This window comes from Echinops telfairi, unplaced genomic scaffold (assembly GCF_000313985.2).
Source record: "Echinops telfairi isolate 266 unplaced genomic scaffold, ASM31398v2 ScPeMD7_4;HRSCAF=17, whole genome shotgun sequence".
Taxonomy (NCBI): Eukaryota; Metazoa; Chordata; class Mammalia; order Afrosoricida; family Tenrecidae; genus Echinops; species Echinops telfairi.
This window is the reverse complement of record NW_022103900.1, coordinates 14,122,122-14,140,783: the sequence shown is the minus strand read 5'-3', so window position 1 is coordinate 14,140,783 and position 18,662 is coordinate 14,122,122.

Sequence of the window (18,662 nt, the reverse complement as noted above, 5' to 3'; positions counted from 1 at the left end):
AAATGTTTTGAGAACAACGATGGCAACAGATGTACAAATATGCTTGACACAATGGATGTATGTATAGATTGTGATAAGAGTTGTACGAGCCCCCAATAAAATGATTTTAAAAAGAGAAAAAAAGATTTACAGTCTCAGCAACCCACAGGGGCAGTTCTAACCTGTCTTCCAGGGATGCCATGTGTCGGGATCGACTCTATGGCAGTAGATGAGGAGCAATTCATAGCATATCAGATCTAGTAGATATTATGAAAAACATAAGCACATAAAACGTATCGATATTATACGAATGGTAGTGTCGGCCTAAGCTTCCATGTCCTCCCCTCGGACAAGTTTTCACTGACCACCCTGTCTAAAGATGCAACTTCTAATTCAGCAATTCTTAACCTGTGGGTCGCAACCCCTTTGGGGGGTCAAATGACCCTTTCACATGCAGATACACTCACATATGAGTACCTGGAGGGAAGACTGTTACCCATGCTATACCATGCTTCAAAACAAAATTTCATATATTTGTAATTAGAAATAAATATTTCGCTATATAATTACATATTGTTTTATGATTAATCACTATGCTTCAATTATATTTAATTTGTAACAATGAAAATATATCCTGCATATCAGATATTTACATGATGAATCATAACAGTAGCATAATGACAGTTATGACGTAGCAATGAAAATTATTTTATGGTTGGGGGTCACCACCACATGAGGAACTGGATTAAAGGGTACGGCATTAGGAAGGTTGAGAACCACTGTTTTAATTACTTGCTCTTTGTTGTCAACTGCCACCAAGTCACAGAGCCCCCCATACACAACTGAACCAAACACTTCCCAGTCCTGTGCCATCCTCATGATTGGTTGCGAACTGGACCACTGTGAACCATATGGTTTTCACTGGCTGGTTTTTGGAAGAAGATTGCCAGACTCTCTCCCTTGTCTGTCAATCAGGAAGCTCTCCTGTTAATAAGCATCTTAGCAGCATGCAAAATGCAACTGACAGATAATAGTGGCTGGGTATGAGGTACATTGACCAGGAATCGAACGCAGATCTCCTGAATAGAAGGTGAGAATTCTTCCACTGAACCACCACCACCCCTCTTTTTCTTAGTCTGGAGATTTCCTCCATAGCGCTCAAGGAAATCTCTCATGCGTTGATTTTCTGTAGCCTCAACTTATTGCTACCTCTTCCACTCAAATATCCATTTCATGCAGACAGTGAACTTGGTTGTCTTATGTGCTATTCCATTCCAGGTACCAAGATGAAGATCTGACCCATAGAAAGGACTTACTAATTAATAACTGTTGGTTGAGTGAGTGAGCTGATGAAAATATTAAATATTTGCTTCCAGAGCTCTAAAATTGAGGAAAAACTGAGAAATCTCTAGAGAAGTGTTTTAAGCCACATTTACCTTTCTTTTTGAAATGTTACAAATGCCTTTACTATGACAGAAGATGCTCTTGTCCCAGTAGTTTGTCGTATGGAGCATGTTGGTATTGCCTACAGCCAAGGCTACGCCACTCTCCCAGTAAGAACATCTTCCCACAGCAAAATACGGCGACCAGCCGCGGACCCTGAGGAAGCCTGTTGGAGCGAAGCTAAGACGGACCGAATGTCGTTATGAACTTACTACTGGCCCGATCTACTGTTGGTTTTCTCCTAAAAGTGTCCCAATTGCAGGAATTCACCATCACATTTTTTAACCAACTCAGAAAGCTCCAACCTTTCAGTTCACCAGCAGCCCCTCCACTGCTCCTTCAGAGGCGGGCTTGCAAGGCTGAAAAGGAAGCCCGCTTCAAAGGCTTCACACAATCAGTCTCCTTGGTCTCCCCCAGCAGCTTAGTTTCTGCCTAAAATGACCTCTGGCCAAACCAATTCCAATGTGAGTGTTCTTTACTCTTCATTTCCTTACCAATAGTCCAACCCCATGACATCATGGTTGTAAGCTGAAAAGATGCACTTGAGATTTGGAAGGGCAATGGCACACCAGATACTTTACCTGGCCCCAAGTTGGATTAACGCAGTCTCTTACAAGGTGCTGCCACTGGGGTAGCAAGAAACCAATGAGCAGGCTGCTGCTGGGCAGACTCTGAGAGAGAGAAACAGGTTGTGCCTATTTATTGCTGCTTTTTGTTGTTCCCAAATAAATGAATGCTAATTGAGAGGGAGTGTGGTTTCATATTTTCTGACACCCTGGGTACATGCTAGGAAGTCTCAGGAGGGCTGCTTTAAATTAAAGCTAATGTTAAACTCTGCTTAATTAGCATTGCTGTAGTGAATTTCACTTTTCCCTGTTAGGGGAAGAATGTGCTATATTACAGTTTTCCTGCTGCAAAATGCTAAACTATATGATGGAGGTGAAGAAGTGATTTGGGAACTGAATGACTTGCTGGCAAGGGAGAACCAGACAGGATGGCATTTTACTAATTAAGATGAGTGGTGTACTAACCAGATGGGAAGAATACAGAGTGGAACAATGGAAAGAAATCCTCAGAATGACACCATTATTTTGAAAGCATTATAAATCAGATGGGTTTGGGGATCTATAAGCAGTTCCCCATTTAGGAAGGAAAAAAAAAAAGTAAGACAAGAAAAGAGTCCGTTACTGTTGAATATTGTACAGTAAAAGCACACGGAAGCTTAAAAAGGCCTGATTTCTACAGAATTCATCCACACTGGACTAAAGCATACAAAGCACAGCAGGAATGGGGCTAGCCCCTGGTTTTGCCAAATGTTGTTGCCAACCAACACAATCCTCCCTACCATTGGCCACCCTTAATCTCGGGCTCTGATGATTGGCTTTAGGGTTGCTACCATTTCCATGGACACTTTACAGCCTTTATTCTGTGATCATGTCCCCTGTTTTGAATGCCAGAGCAAGGGGTGCCATGCTGGCTGCACTTACCAATCTGCTGGCAACATTATCAACCTACGTGGAAGAGCAAGATTTATTGTTTCTGGGTTGACTGCTGGACACTAAGCTCCGGCCATCCCTTGGAGTACAACTGGGCCAAAGGCACTTTTACAGATTAATACAGCAACAAGCTGACCCTTGTAAGGAATTCCAGCTGTTATACTTGCAAATGGTTTGGTAACTGAGCAATCCTGCTCACGGTCTCAGGAGGAAAATGCTGAGGTTGACCACTACTCAGCTGCTGTGCTCTGCCAAAAGAAGACTGTTGTCATCTCAGAATAGAAAGACGGTTATTCAGCTCTCTGATGCAAGTCAAAATATACTCACATCTCTTGTTCACACGGAGCCAGCATAAAATGGGTACTGAGCTGGGAGAACAGGTGTGTTTGCGCTTGGAGGAAGCAGCTAGGGATATGAAAATGACTTAGCAGCTGGTGAAAAAGAAGATTGAAGTTGTGCCAGGCAAAGGGTGCTTTTTTTCCCTAATTATGCAAAAGCCTTCATTCCATTGATCATGTTGTTCTCTTCTTTCATCATCTAAACAATATTAAAACCTATATAATAACTCTTTGGGGAAGTAAACATTACCAAGGATACTGCAGTATGATGATTGCTTTTATATGGGCTTTTCACCATGGTCTTTATCACTCCTATCAAATGATTAGGTGGGGCTATGCAAAATCAGAGTTATGGCCTATCAAGGGGATTAGATGACATGCTAATGATGCAAATAAAATTCGTGGCACCCTTGTGGGGGTAGTATTATGCAAATACTGTGTATGGGACCCAAACTGATTGGTCGATTTTGCCATCCCTTGAGGCTTAAAATGAGCTAGCTGAGAGGTGAGAACTGGACTTCTTACCACCAAGAAGAGATGAGAATAAAGCTTGTCCTTTGGACTTGGGGTTCCTATACTATGATCCTCCAAGACCTCAGAGACAGAGAAAGAGCCATAGAGCAAGAAAGTCAAGTGCCCCTCGGCTGAGGCTTACTAGTGAGGTGGGTCCTGTGAGCACTTACCTATAGAGTGAAAGAGTCTGTATCACTAACCCAAGAGATCCATGGGGACCACGGAAAAGCCCATCTCTGGGCACAACCGAGTAGCAGCTCTCCTGATCAAAGAATTGCATCCTGAAGTTCCCTGTTCCTTCCAAGTTGATCCTGATCCCATAATTTTACCCAGTTACTTCCCTCATAAACCCCAGAATCACGAGTATTATCTGTGAGGTTGTTTGGCCATTGCAGCAAATTACCAAACTCTGCCAAGAAGTGGCGAATGCCACGGGAGAGAAGAGCCGACTGGTCAGAACCGGGGGAAAGGGTGCCGTGAGGCGCTGGGTCTGACCTCCACTTCCTGGGCATCAGCCTGGGGCTATTGGTGCAGATATTGATTCTTCTCCCCACTGGTGAAGTTAGATGAGAAGGGCTAATGTGCTGGGGGTGCTTAATAACACTCTTGTGTGGATAGCCTGGCTATTTTTTTGAGGGCTTGTAAATGATGGTAAGCTAAATTGGAAGAGGGGCGAGAGAAATACACAGTAAAATGAGATGTAGTCATGGGTGGGCGGGGGAGAATGGCAATAGAAAAAATAGCCTCTGAAAACAAGAGCAAAGAACACAGAACTCTGTTTTATATTGGCATCACGAGCCCATGGTTGGCATGCATCCATTGTCTGCTTGGACAAAAATTTATCCCATGGGTATCCTTCGCGTACCCTTCATCAGCTATGTCCGTGGCACACACTGGACTGTCTTCCAGAACACAGGATGAAAACCTCGACCCCCACACTATCACAAGAGTGGAGGGAGAGAAAACGTGTTTCTCCGTCGCTCAGTTGAAGTGATCGCTAGAGCAGCTGCTTGGATAAGTTTTATTCTAATTGAGGTGACTATGCCCTCAGGTGCCCACTCAACTTTGTTTTTCATCTTAGTTCACTTCTGATGATTTCTAAGAAACCTGGCGAATGACTCAAATGAGAACAAGGACCTTGCTCACCCACACATGACCATATGACCCAGGCGGCCTCTGTGATCCTACAAGTGATCCCAGCGGAGCACGTAACCGGCGTAGGCACATCTTTTCTGAATCCAAATACAGCGAAAGGCAGACTATAACAGAAGCGACCAGCTCCCAGCACTCACACACACAGAAAGAACAACTGCTAGAAAATATGTTCATGGCGTCACTGTCCTATCTCTCGGCTCTCTCCCACTCCAGGCAGCAAGGCGTGCCAGGAGACCAAGGAGCTGAGGCTACCTTCTGACGTTACAGCTTGCGGTTGTGAACCAACATTGCACATCTCGCCACACTGTCAGAAACTGTATCAGCCGTCCTCGGAGCTGGAAACAGCAGTCGCAGGATGAGGTTCCATGTCTCTCTGTTTGACTTACCAAATGTCAATCATTGTGTGGTCTCAGATCCGTTGACTCGCTCACTGTTTGGTAACATTGCAATGACAATGTGTTTTAAATATACGCTGGAAGGACCATTTAAACACTTGACAGCAGTGAGAGTCAAGACAGACCATATTTTCTTTCTGAATCTAGTATGCAAGAGAATCTGCACATGCTGCCAGTGTTTCATTGTCATTTACATAGCCTTCCCATGGGAACGCGGCGGTGAGGCAGGCGGTTTGCTGCTGGGTTCTACCTTGAAAGTCTGAAACGGAGAGAAACGATGACTAGCTGAAGAGAACGAAGAGGGTTAGAGCTGGAGCCTCAGGCTTCCACCTACTGGTTCCCTAACCATTTTGCTCACGCTGAGCTCCTACCACCTCTTTCCTGAAACTCCGCACCTACCCCCAGGCTGCTGTCCTAGAAGGTGAATCCCTAAAATGTTTCATGCAGTTCTTTAAAACCTGCCGCCCCTTGCTCTTAGGGCAAAGAAACCAACGAGCATATAAACAAGGAAAAATACAGAACATAGTATGAAAGGATCATTTCTTGAAACATGAAATCGTGTTTTAGTCTCAAATTATTTCTTTTTCCCCTCACAATCCCTTTCCAGAAAATGAGCCAAATCCTTCGACGGTTCTTTCATGATTTTATTTTCTAAAACCCATGAGCTCCTGGAAGATCGTATGGGGATAATGAAAGAGACCCCAACCTCCTGGGAAAGTTTCCCTCCTCTAGAAAGAGAGTGCAGGGCAGAGGCCAACACACTCCTCCCTAAGTAGAACCTCTGCATCGATGACCTTGACCAAGTGTGCCACAGAACGAGCAGGTCTGGCTGCCTTACAAGGGCCATGCTTACTTAGACAAAGATCATATTGGTAGTGGCCATAAGGAACCATATTGGCTCTGTCCCCACTTTAAAAAAAAAAAGCAGCAATACAATAAATGACAAAAACTGGCTCTCCTACCACCTCAGTAGGATTTACAGAAAATAAAGTAATATGACCTTTCTTGTTCATACCTGCTTGTGATTCTAAATTCAACAGTTTAGAACACAATATGTAAATTAACTACATTGGTTATCAGCCCTTCTGATACTGTGCTTTACAGGGCCACCTGACTTCCACAAGTGTCACCAGTGGACTGACGGTCAGACAACTTAAGGGTCAATTACTTGGGTCTTGATTCAGTTCCACCGTTTTTACGGAACGCCAGCTTCTGTCTGTGAAGGACCGTGGAAGGCTGCAGGGCTTGAGATTTTATCCTGCTTTTTGCTGACAAGACAGCCTGCCAGGGTTTCGAACCTCCTGGCTGAAAATGAGGTCTTAGATCAACGATAAAAGACTTTCTGACTCAGAGCACCGCAAGGCCAGTGGATAATATTCGTGTCACTCCCCCGTGTCCTCCAGCATCAGAGGCAGTGAAGATGGTCCAGGTGGATGGCTGTGCCTACATGCAGCGAGCTGCACTTCAGGAGACGAATCCTGGCTTCAGGAACATGGGGCTTTCATCCTGGGCAGTAAGCTGAAGGCCCTTCACTCCTGATGGGGACACTTCTTCTGACTTTGAAGACTGTTCTCCAGTGAAAAGAGTCGTTCCGGCAGGCACGCACTCCAAGGACAAGCAGAAACTTCAGAGGCCCAAGGAGAACTGGCTGCCAGAAGTGCTCAGGCTGCTGAGACACATAAAAAGCTAGAGACAGGACCTCACACCTCAAAGAATTGAGTAAAAGAGATCGATTAGCTATGAGAAAAGAACTCCACATTTCACGTTCCTCTTCCTGTGATTATAAAATAGGAATGATATCTGCCCACTCACTGCTTATTTTGAGAAGTCAAGGGAAAAGAACAATCTGACAAATGCTTTGAATTTCATGATGGACACTCTAAAATAGGAGATTTTAAAAAGAAAGAAAGAAAGAAAGAAAGAAAACCTCACCAGGTTCTAATCACACGTTTATTCTCTGATGCTTTGAGAGGAAGTGTGATAAATATATCGAGACTTCATTCTGATAAGGCAGGAATACTAATTTTTTTTATTGCTGAACATGAGTTGAAGCCATTTATTTTGCCCATCTATCAAACTGACTAAAAACCCAAACCAAATCAGCTGCCATCAAGTGGATTCTGACTCACGCTAGCCCCACAGGTGTCAGAGTAGAACTGGGCTCCTGCAGGTCTTGAAGGCAGGGGTCATTCCAAAGCGCATCACCAGATCTCCCTGCCAGGGCATCTGTCTCACAGGTGAACTCAAATCATTTGATTAGCATGCGCTTGACCAGGAACTCATCATTAAGCACTGCCCAGAGCCTATTTGGGAACCCTGTTGGCATAGTGGTAACAGGTAGGCTGTTAAACACAAGGTCAGCAGTTCAAACTCAGCAGATATTCAGAATATGGAAGATAAGGCTATCTCCTCCCATAAAGGTTGACAGCCTCAGAGACCCAAAGTAGCAGGTCTCCTCTGACCGATCGGGCCACCACGAGTCAGAATTGACTTAATGGCAATGAGTTTGGCTTTGTGAGAGACCACTGAAAGCTCACTTTAAAACATGGTTGTAAAGCTGCCATTCATTTAAGGCACAGTTCTGACTCGTGACAACCTTACGCATTACAAAGTAGAACTGCACGGGCCAGTTTCCTGAGCTGTACTATTTACAGAAGTAAATTGCTGGGCCTTTCTTCTGCAGCACTGTTGGAAGAGTTCAAGCCATGCTTTAGGTTAGTATGTGAGCACAAACTAGTAACCCCACCTCACAGACTCACACACACTGCCATCCTGCCTTCAAGAAAGCCTCGTCTTTCTCCCGTGGAAGCAGCTGTTGGTTTCAAACCATTGACCTTGCAGTTAGCAGCTGAACTTGAAGCCCATCACACCATTAGGACCATCCACCCCTGCCCCACCCAGGAACCTTTAAAAATGGATTACATGTGTAAATACTCTGTTCTTGTTGAAATCACCGTTTGAGGGATCACAGACAGTCTGTGCTGGACTGAATCATGCCCTCAAAGTATAGGTGTGGGGATTGGAACCCCTCTACTCCGAAATGGAAGCCGCCTGGAAAGAGGTTTTCATTTGTTATGCTGGCGTGGTTATGCCAGAGTAAGAACCCTCTCATTGCCGTCAAGCCGACTCCAACTCGCAGAGATCCTATAGGACAGAGCAGAGCCGCCCCTCTGGGTTTCAGAGGCGGAAGCTCGTTATGGGAGTAAAAAGCCTCCTTTCCTCCCTTGGAGCGGCTGTTGGTTCACTCATAGCTCACTGCACGGCCAGGGCTCCTGTACCAGAGGAAAGGAGTCCTAAACTCAATCACTTCTGACCAGTGTCTTATAAACAGTGGAATAGGCAGTGGCCAACACAGGAGAAAGCTAAATGCCACAGGAGAACCCATGCATGTGCAACGGAAGGACAGGCCCCAGAAACCAGAAGACGTGCACCGACGGAATGGACCCAGCCAACACCCTGATCTGGACTTGCAGCCTCAAGAACTGTAAGGAAAGAAATGTCCCTTCTTTGAAACCACCTGCTTGTGGTATTTTCTGTTGTGGCAGCACTAGGAAATTCAGACAGTCACTGTCTCATTATCACACCATCTTGTACGTGGAAAAGGCAACAGATCCAGGATCCCGCAGCCGCCCCGACCGCATCTCCCCCACATCTCCATCGTCTCATACACATGGTTGGCAGGCCGCCCAGCGTCTCGATCTTCTGCTGGTGCTAGTTCCTCTCCCCTTCAGTCTCCAAATATTAGCCATCTCTGCTGCCCACTGATTTTTGGCATAAATTCAAAATAAACGAGTACTTATAGATGAAAACACTTACATACTGCTTATAGATGGAATACTTGTAAAAGCTGCTTAGGGATGGAAAAATTAGTAGGTTAACAAACTGCCTTAAAAACTGTATCTACATTGAAATAACAAACTACCAACTTTCTGTAGTCAATTCTATTAGTGACTGAGCTAAAAAGTCATCGCCATGAGTCAATTCCAACTTACAGCAACCCTATAGGACAGAGTAGAACTGCCCTCTGGGTGTCTGAGGCTGTACATCTTTACAGGAGCAGAAAGCCTCAACTTCCTCCCATGGAATGGCTGGTGGAATCAAACTGCTGACCTTGCGCTCAGAAACCCAGTGTGCAACTCACTACACCACCAGGTCGTGAGTTTAGCACTTGATTGTTCTAAAAGATATCCTAACTTGCCCTAAAGGCAGCATTTATCTACATAAGTCCTGTAACTCCTTACATGAGAAAGAGTAGACCCACAGCCTAAATCTATTTCATCAGAATAGCTGAGGTGAGAGCCTGGAAATAAACAGTTGAGCAAGCACCACACGTGATTCTGATAGCCCTGGACACTTGAGAACCACGCCTCTAAAATGAATATCAATGTCGTTTTAATAATTACTGGTTTCATTTTCTAAATAATAGAATACAAGACATGAGCATAGACCACTTATTGAAACATTAAAAAGCCAAGCGTCAAGAAAAAAACTTAACTAAGTAGAATGATTTATAAAGACGAAATGCATGTTAACGGTAAAAGCTTTGTTTCATTATGAAAAAGTAAATGGGTCTAAATGGATTAAGTATGCAGAAATGGGTAGTTAACCAAAATAAAGTACTTTCACTTATGGGAGTATTTTCAATAGTTATAAGTAATCATTTTAAAATCATGATAAAATATAAAAATGAGAAAATAGGCAGAAATATTGAGCACAAACAACATGATCATTACAAGGGAATATATGTATGTACTTGAAAAAAAATTAGGTCACTGTTGAAGCTTTCCAGTTAGTCTTCCCAGACGAATTCTACCTTGCAAGTCTGGGTAGACCAGAGGAGGTACACTGGTACAGATAGGAACTGGAAACAGGGAATCCAGGGCGGATGATCCCTACAGGACCAGTGGTGAGAGTGACGATACTGGGAGGGTAGAGGGAGAGTAGGTTGGAAAGGGGGAACCAATTACAAGGATCTACATATGACCTCCTCCCTGGGGGACGGACAACAGAAAAGTGGGGAGATGTCAGACAGGGCAAGATATGACAAAATAACAATTTATAAACTATCAAGGGCTCATGAGGGAGTGGGGAGCGGGGAGGGAGGGGAAAAATGAGGACCTAATGTCGATGGCTTAGGTGGAGAGCAAATGTTTTGAGAATGATGAGGGCAATGAATGTACAAATGTGCTTTACATAATTGATGTATGTATGGATTGTGATAAGAGTTGTATGAGCAGGGCCCTAATAAAATGATAAATAATAATAATATAAGGCTTCAAACTTGTTCAATTCGGTTCGGTTATGACTGATGCAGCAAAATCAGACATACGTACATTGGTATGATGTGGGTAGACTAGAAAGATAAGCAGAATAGGAAAAACTATAGATCGAAGTCCTGGGATCAAACGCCCAGAAGAGGCACAGTGGGCCCTTTCAGGACCTTTATGAACAGAAAACTGCCAAGACGACGGGAAGTGACATCGATTTGAGTGAGTCAGCCACCATCTTTGAGCCAGGCAGCGTTATTTCTAAGTCTGAGGTCCTGAGATTTGGTGCACACACTGTCCTTCATTGTTAGGAGGAAGACTAAATTTCTAGGAGGGTGTCGACCTGAAATAGTTACTTTCCCACTTCTGAAACGGGCAGGGAGTAAAAATGGAGACTTAACCAGAGACAGACAAGACACAAGACATGTTTTTGTTTCTCTTCTGTATAACGCAGAGGGTCTAATGTTCAGACAGAGAAGCTCCTACACCCAGGCCTTCTCTCCTACCGAAACTTTTAGCTATTTTACATACAGCTATTGCCTCAGCGACCAAGAACTAGCGCCATCTTGTGGACTGCGCTTTTGTTCTTGGGACTACATCCCCCAGAATCCCTTGCACCAAAGTCCTCTGGTGGAAGGAGAGCCTGAAAAACTGAAGTTCCCACAATCCTTCATGCTCTACAGAAACGCTTACATACCCACTTCCTTCTGGGTTTCAGGGAACTATGAGCTTGACCTCACTATACTTCAGGCCCTGACTCCTCTCTGGAGACCCTAACAAAGGTTACCCCTGTACCTGACCAGAGAAGTGCTTTCTCACGGGAAAAGACAAGAACACATCCACATTTTACAAATTTGAATCATCCCAATGTTGCTTCATCAGGCATGATGACTGAGCTGTAAAGAACGGGGTTCCAAAGCCCTGATTTAGTATTCCATGTTCCTACACTTTTAGCTAAACAGCGAGCTTATGACAGAGCTTGGGAACCCAAATCTCAGCCTCTGACAATCGCATTAAATGAATTATCAACTCTTTTTTACAAGTATTACGTAACAGTTGAAGGTGATTAATTCTATTTACTTTGATTTCTGACAGGCCCTGGATTTCACTTCAGTCTATTAAGATCTCATTTCCCATTATCCACCCACTAATATTCAGCCACTTAACTAAAGACTCAACTCACCTCTAATTTGACCAGACAAGTCTTCAAACCTGTTAATTCCAGCTCCACCCACAGCTGGAAATTTGCATTTCCACTCCAGATGCAAATTCTCAGCAGGTGGTTGAACCAGAATGAACCAGTGAAAATCCCTGTTTCCTCTTTGCTGAATGACCTCGGTATCTGTGTCTATGAGTCACTCCTACGGATGGCGAGCACAGAAATGTGTCCTCCAGACAATACCTGCCTTTTCCTTCTCTGGAAACCCACAAGTCATCCGGAAACTGAAAATTCACCATAAAATTTGTTATTTGTGCAAAAACTACTAATGGACTGAACTATTTGCTTCTTTTCTGCTCTTCTTAGGGTTTCAAGTTAGGGAGATACAATTGTTTCTTTCTACTTACAAGCCGAAAGCATATTGATATGGAGCTGTAACTTGGGTTAGGGATATCATGAAAGGTGGTTCGGGAAGTGGAGTGCACAAAAGTCCCTGGACAATGAGTTGACTGGGAAAGGATGTACAGCTCAAACTCTGCCCATTAAGCTTAGCACTCATGGGCCTGCATCTACCCACAGAGGGTGCCTCCTTCCAATTTGCAAAAAGGAGCTGTGACCTTGATTGTCCTTCATAGAAAAGTCATTGTTTGGCATGCTTGTGATATGCTGGAAAATACCTCAAGCAAAATGCCTTCTTCCCTACTACAGGAATGAGCGAGCCAGCACCATTGCCTCATGTGAGTGGAGTACTGGATGATGGGTTAGTGTTCTTGTGTATTTTCTAGAAGGAAAGGTACGGTCCCTTCTTGTGGGAAGAAATCTGCTATGTATTTGACTATTTTAATGCTCCTTGATTTCATGATTTCTATCCCTTCAAAAGTGAAAATTTTCAAGTAGAAACAAATTAAGGGCCCTCCGACATAGCATAAACACACTATCAAACATAGCAAAGTACACACAAAAGAGCAAAAGAAAAACTGAATGACTGGGACCTCCTAAAAATACAACATGTGTGTACATTAAAAGACTTCCTCAAAAGAGTAAAGAGAGAGTCCACAGACTGGGGGGGAATTTTGGCAATGCGATATTGCCAAGTATGTCGTTATCTATAATCTATAAAAATCGATAGAAAACTTCAGAACCTTCAACAGCAAGAAAAAGAGTCAATTAAAAACTGGGCAGAGGACAGGAACAGATAGTTCACCAAAGAAAGCATTCAGCTGGCCAACAAACGTGAAGGAATGCTCCCAATCATTCGTCATTTCAGAGATGCAAATCCAAACAACGATGAGATAACAACTCACCCCAGCATGGACAGCAAAGTTCAAAGACCAGAAAACAGTAAATGCAGGAGAGGAGGGAGAAAGATTGGAATCCTCACAACTGCGGATGGAACTGAAAACAGTACAGCCACTGTCGAAAGCATTGTGGTGTTTACTTTAAGTTGGGGGATAGAAAGACCATATGACCCAGCAATCCCTCTACTTGGTAATCATTTAAAGACATGAGACCCATATGAACAGATGTATGTACACCCATATGTTCATCACAGCAGCATTCACAGTAGCAAGAAGATGGAAACAAACAGGTGGAAAAAATGGACACAAAAACTTTGGTACATACACACAATGGAATACTACACATTGAAAAATAAACTCCTCATGGAATACATGAACCTGGAGTCCATTATGCTGAGTGAAATTAGTCAGTCACAAAAGGACAAGTATTGGTTGAGACCACTGTTTTGGTTTTGTTTTAATAAAGAGTTTCACCCTCATTGACTAGCAGACTGATGTGCGGGGGGGCGGGGAGGTGGGAGAACACAGTCTAGACTGTAGTCAGACAGGTGTTAACATGGAGAAAGGGGAAGGCAATAGCCAACAAGAGGGAGGTGGGCAACAGGTCAAGACCTGCTGGAAACAGGTCAAGACATTGGGAGGTTGGCTGAGGTGTTGAATGGAAAACTGGTAATCTGCTCCGTGAACCTTCCTCTAATTCACAATCAAAGTTAAGTAAAAAAACGAACCCATAGATGAGTTTGCTATTGTAACAAATTATCTCAAGTACAGTGGCGAATGTGTGTGCGTGTGCACATGTGTATGTTTCAATATGAGTGACCGGCAACTAGAGAATGGTTGTTTTTTTCTTTTTAATGTTTCCCTTTTTGTGTTATGTACTGGGAAAGAGGAACGAGATCAGACTCTAACAAGCCTATTCCTAGTGCCCAATTTGTTTATTCACAAAAACTCCTGAACACAGTATGTGCTCTGTCTCCCCGACTTAAGTGAAGTACTCTCCAACCCTGGCTAGCGCCTGCCCTGAGGAAGCCCAATTCAAGGGAAGCTCATCAGAAGGCGGCTGCTTCCTTTCTCTAGAACAGCTCTGTTGGGTCCGGAGTACAAGATGTATGCTGGCACTGTGTGGCTAACCTAAGTCCTTTCTATCGATGAGATTTTTAACTTCAAACCTAGCGTATACAAGGATGTACTTAGCACTATAGCATAGGCAGCCATTTACCTAATAAATCCTAAATATCCTCATCATCATTATTATTTATCTCCTCTAAATTCTGAGTAAAGAGAAAATCGGTCAAACATTACATTGGAGGTGGGGAGAACCCAAAGTAGTGCCCTGCGTAAGTTTCAGACTAATTGCAAACTGTATTTTCTGCTTAGCTAACCCTGACCTGGATTAATGAAAGATCATACTATGAGTAGTTTTGAAACTATAACTTGTGACAGTCACATGCCCACATATCTGTCCCAAACCACAAGTCTTTCGATAGCTGACCCCAGCTTAGACCTTCTTGTCAATTCCTAAATCACTAGTACCTTTTACAGAGGCACACAGTCACAGCCCTCTCCACTCTGTGCTTCAACCCCAGAAAGAAGGACAGCTCTGTTTGTCAGCTAGGTAATGTTTAGTGCCCACTTTGTAGTACTGCTATAATTTTTTTCCCCGCTGAGCTTAGCTTTAGTGATTCAAGTAGTCTAAAATCCATGAAACTCTGTGGACGAGGCAGCCCCAGAATTAACCTGTAAGGACATTCTCAAAGGATAGGGAGACTCTAAAGCAGAAAAAAAAAATTTTTAATCATTTTTATTGGGGGTTCGTACAATTCTTATCACAATCCATACATACATCCATTGTGTCAAACACATTTGTACATTTGTTGCCATCATCATTCTCAAAATATTTGCTTTCTACTTGAGCCCTTGATATCAGCTCCTCGTTTTCCCCCTCCCTCCCCACTCCCCCCTCTCATGAACCCTGGATAATTTATAAATTATTATTTTGTCATATTTTACACTGTCTGACATCTCCCTTCACCCACTTTTCTGTTGTCCATCCCCCAGGGAGGAGGTTATATGTAGATGCTTGTAATCAAAATTTAATCCCATCGATGACTCAAAAATATGCAGGGTCTCCGGAACCAGGGTTTCAAACTCATTCAAATTGGTTCAGTCATGACTGGGTCAGTGAAATTGGAACAGACCCAGCTTTGTAAAATGTGGAGGGACTGGAGCAATAACAAGAATAGAAAACAGTAGAGGTCGAAGCCCTTGAATGGAAACTCAGGAAGGGTGGAATGAGTCCCCCCAGCAGCCTGACGTGGCAGAGTGGATTCTCACTGGAAGTGTGGGAGCAGCCACACTCGGTGACACAGTAGACCTCTCTTGGAGCCAGGCAGGGTTGTTCCCAACGATGCTGACCGAGAGATTTAACTGCTTTGCAAAACACACACTGCACTTCTTTCCTGGGAGGGAGATTAAGCTTTGCCTCTGACCTGTAGTTTTTCCCTTTTCAGTTATTGTTTCAGAATATCCACATTCTACATATTCAAGTCCCTTCTGACTTTTCGTCAGGACTGAACTAAGTAGAACCAATTCAAAGCCCTGCCAGAACCCTGGTGTTAACTACTGAATCTTAAATATGAACCAATCTCTAACTTAAAGTGGTCTGTTTTAATGCAATCATAGCTCAAATCCATACTGCTCACTGAATTTTCTAAGGTGTCTCTAGGCCTAGGTAAATCTCACTCTCCACATAAACTTCCAAAGTTACCAAGCCAGAATCAACAGCAGGATTTCTTTCTTTTCTTTTTTAAATCACTTTACTGGGGGCTCATATAACTCTTATCATAATCCAGACATCCATCCATTGTGTCAAGCACATTTGTACATTTGTTGCCATCATCATTCTCAAAACATTTTCTTTCTACTTGAGCCCTTGGTATCAGTTCCTCATTTTTCCCCTTCCTTCCCGCTTGCCTCCCCCTCTTGAACCCTTGATAATTTATAAATTATTATTATTTTGTCATGTCTTACACTGTCCGACATCTCCCTTCACCCACTTTTCTGTTGTCTGTCCCCCAGAGATGGGGTTCTATGCACATCCTGGTAACTGGTTCCCCCTTTCTACCCCACCTACCCTCCACCCTCCTGGTATCACCACTCTCACCACTGGTCCTGAAGGGATCATCTGTCCTGGATTCCCTGTGTTTCCAGTTCCTATCTGTACCAGTGTAGATCGTCTGGTCTAGCCCGATTTGTAAGGTAGAATTGAGATCATGATAGTATGATAGTGGGAGGGGAGGAATTATTTAGGAACTAGAGGAAAGTTGGATGCTTCATTGCTAGCCTGTACCCTGACTGGCTTGTCTCCTCCCTGCTACCTTTCTGTAGGGGGATGTCCAGTTGTCTACAGATGGACTTTTTGTCCCCACAGCGCACTGTCCCTCATTCACAATGATACGATTTTGGGGTCTTTGATGCCTGATATCTGATCCCTTCGACACCTTGCGTTCACATAGGCTGGTGTGCTTCGTCCATGCGGGATTTGTTGCTTCTGAGCTAGATGGCTGCTTGTTTACCTTCGAGCCTTTAAGACCCCAGATGCTATATCTTTTGATAGCTGGGCACCATCAGCTTTCTTCACATTTGCTTATGCACCCACTTTGTCTTCAGCGATCGTTTTCACTCTCTCTTTTTATTGAAGGTTAATACATATATCATATCTGTGGTAGTTATGTAATCACCTGTCAACTTGAGTGAAGGGGTGGAGTCTAGCCTGTCAATCTGGTCACAGCTTGATGACCTCATTTGGAGGCCCAATGGAGATAAACAGCTCACTAGAGGCCAGACTCACTCTCTCTGCCTTCTCTTTCCTGCTGTTGAGACACTGAGAGAGCAGGAGGAGACCCGTGGAGAATGGTGCCAGTGTTGAGATGCTTCCATTGCCACTGGATCCACAAGACCTTTTACCAACTGGCCTATGGTTTTCCTGCATTTGGCATCATTGCATGTGCTGCGTGATTCTAAAGAGGAATTTATGGACTAATATCGGACATATGGACTAATATCGAATTTATAGACTTGATCTGGACTGGGCTGCGATGTTTTCTCAATGTTCAATTGCTCTAGTATATAAAGCTCTTTCTTATACACATATGAGTGTCTATGAATTTGTTTCCCTAGGCAAATCCGACTCACAATATATCATTCCTTTGCTCAGTCACATCAAGTATTGCTGCACAATTGCGACCACAATCAATTTCCAAACCTTCTTTTCCTTCCTAGACTCCTTGACATCAGCTCCCTTTTACCCTACCCCCATCCCCTATCCCTATAGCTTCATCCATCCTGAGTTTCATATATCAAAAAACAGAAAAATATGTAACAGAAAAACAGAAAAACATGTAACACAAATTCAAAAACATGTGACCCCAATGACAAAGCACATCTGAGATAAACCCTAATATGAAAAACCAAAAATGTCAAAAACCAGATCCAGTCCGGTGTGCATCAGAGGGGGGATCAGCTGACAAGCTTTTAACCATCAAGTCAGGTTTATCCCTTTCATCCTCTACAGTCATCTGCAGTGGGCGCTCCACAACAGGCCTTCTAAGAGGGGCCTGGTGGTACAAGCAGTTTGTTATCAGCTGTTGATTAAAGGTTGGCAGCTTAAACCCAGCCAGCAGCTTTGGGAGAGACATTCCTAGTAATCTGCTTCTGTAGGTTGTTGTTGGATCCCATCCAGTCAATTCAGACTCATAGAGACTACATGGGGTAGAGTAGATTATGGTCAAGAAAACCCTCAGGAGCAGTTCTACATGGGGTCCCCATTAATTGGGAATCCACTCAAAAATATCTAACAGCAATGGTTCTTGAAACTGGGCCAGCATCTGGCTCTTCAGCTCCATAGAGGAGCAACATAACACCAGATGGGATTATTGAAGAATTCACCAGAAAGAGAACGATGGTAGATGATGAGAAGTAAGAAGAGACGGAGATCATGGCACACCATCATGAGGTCCACCTCCTAGCTGTCGGTTTATGGAACTGCACTGCTCTGTGTGTAACTGTGCCGCTGGAAGCTGGACCACTGGTATGTAGAACCCCAGGGGTCACTCAGGATGAACAGGTCTCAATAGTTTCCAGACTAAGACAGACTAGGAAACCCACTTCCGGAAGGGGGTGGGAGGTGGGGGGTGGTGGTGGGGGGGAAGCCACTGAAAATCTTATGAATGACTATCGAAGCTTATTCAATATGATGCCAGAAAAGGAGTCAATCAGGTTAGAAAACCCTCAAAATATGACTGGTTAAAAGTGGAATGGCCTACTCAAAGTAGAAGTGTCCTTAATGGCATGGATTATTTAAAGTTATCAGCACCTTATTTGCTCATGTTTACGAATCAATAGGAGAAGAATCAGCAAGCAAGCATCCAACAATCATGGAAATGTGGAATGTACAAAGGTGTGGATTTGGGAAAATCAAAAGTCGTCAGAAATAAAAGTGAGCACCTAAAGATCAATATCCCAGGCATTAGTGAGCTGAAATGGTCTATACTGGTCCTTTTAAATCAGATAATCATATGGTCTACTCTGCCAGCAATAACAAATAGTAGAGGAATTGCC